Raw genomic sequence first — 2,130 nt, 5'->3', positions numbered from 1 at the left:
CTTCTTCTTGTGGACCTGCTGCTGGGGCTTCTTCTTGAGGTTGTTCAACAGTGTTTGCTGCTGGGATCTCCGGGTCACTTTGTCAACGACATAGTCCAAAGCTTTGGCGTCCCCTTTTCAACACCTTTCAAGGCTGCATTGATGGCGGCCCTCACAGCCTTCCTTCCCAAGGTTTTGGCAGCAGAGGAGGTGAACATGCGCCAAACCGGCGATAGTGTAAAAAAAAAGACCTCTACCACCGTATGCATACTTACGGCTATCACCTTTCTTGGTTCGCAACATTTATTTATCGGATGCTACGATTGAGTTGCTTGTACTCCTCGATGTTGAAATGGCCGCCCTTCTTCATGGTGTCTAGGATCGCCACGATATCGTTGGCACGCCATTACTCCCAGCCCGGTAGGCAGCGGTGCACAGTTCCAGGCGATCTAGGAGCTGGTCGAAGTTGGAGGGTAGAAACACGGTTTGCAGCCCGCTGCCATGCTTATCTTTCTGGTATATGTGAGACACAATCCCCTTCCACTTGTAGCTCTTATTCGCTTTGGGAGTTCTGGAGAGGGCTGAGTTGCCTGGTACATGGCACCGGTGTTTGTCAAGATCTCGGCATAGTGATCCAAGTCCTCGGGTTCAAACGTTTCAGGCCGCTTCTTCACCACGAGCTCCCACAGGCCGGAGTTTCCTTTGTTCCACACTCCATCCACAAGGATCCGTAAGCAATCTTCAATTACTTTGAGTTGAAGTGGGGAATTGTAGTAATGAAAATTTTCATATATGGGACTTATTTAGTGAGTCAGTAGAGACAGCACTTGATTGTAATTTGCCACTTTTCTTTTGTGGTGATTTTAATTGCGATACGATGTCAAACACAAGTAACTAGTAGAAAATGTTGTTTGGAGTCTACCAACTTTACAACCCAAACTGGGACTTGTATTGATTTATGTGTAACAAATCGCAAAAACTTGAAATCAGTAACTGTTCTTACTCCGATTTGCAGTTCTCATTCTCCTACTTCATTTAAAACTTTTAAACAACACTAGTTAAAAAGGCAAATTCGAGAGATTATGAGGGTCTTAAAAGCCAGTTGATCGAAACTGACTGGGATGATGTAGTATTTAACCTAAATAATATTAATGATGTTTATAAGAACTGTGTCAAACATTTGAAAGTACTACCAATAGATATATACCTACTACAACTATTACATACGACCAAATAATAAACCATTTATGAGCAACTTAATTAGAAACAAGATAAGACATCGTAATAGGATTCACCACAAAGCGAAAACTTCAAATTGTCCAGATCACTGGAAAATTTTAGAGAAATTCGTAATGAAGTTATCAGTTTAGTTAGAAAGGCAAAAGATGACTATAAGTGCAAACTGACATCACAACTTATTGATAAAAATATTCATCCTGGTAAATGGTGGCGCATTGCCAAGTCGGTGTCAAATTTTACAAAAAACAGTGATTCACCCCTTTTTAGCTCACCGAATGTGACCTACCGAATTAGACTATTTACCGGGTTTGTAATAACATAAGCAACACGACGGGTGCCACATGTGGAGCAGGATCTGCTTACCCTTCCGGAGCATCTGAGATCACCCCCAGTTTTTGGTGGGGTTCGTGTTGCTTAGTCTTTAGTTTTCTATGTTGTGTCATCTGTACTATTATTTGTCTATTTGTCTTTTTATTTTTGGCCATGGCGTTGTCAGTTTGTTTTCGATCTATGAGTTTGACTGTCCCTCTGGTATGTTTCGTCCCTCTTTTGGACTAGGGCTTAAAAAAATGTTTGTTGGTCGGATCAACTAGCAGAAGAAGTGCACAAACTCGCCCAACGTAAGTTCCAGCGCCGTCACGTAATCGTTGAAGGGGTGGACAAGAACTGTGCGGCCGATCTGATGGATATGATTGCCTTTTCCAGGGACAACAAGACCTTCAAGTTCATCCTGAGCATCATTGATGTCTTCTCCAAATACGGTTGGCTACTGCTGCTCAAGGACAAGAAAGGGACCACGTTGCGAGATGACTTCCAAAAGGCACGCGTTTCCGAGAAGTGGACAGAAAAAGGCACCGAGTTCAACAACAAGGAGGTCAAGCAGTTGCTGCAGAAGCAAGGGGTCGAGCTCTA

Source organism: Mytilus californianus, unplaced genomic scaffold (assembly GCF_021869535.1).
Source record: "Mytilus californianus isolate M0D057914Y unplaced genomic scaffold, xbMytCali1.0.p SCAF_1, whole genome shotgun sequence".
Taxonomy (NCBI): domain Eukaryota; kingdom Metazoa; phylum Mollusca; class Bivalvia; order Mytilida; family Mytilidae; genus Mytilus; species Mytilus californianus.
Note: the sequence above shows the minus strand (reverse complement) of the source record.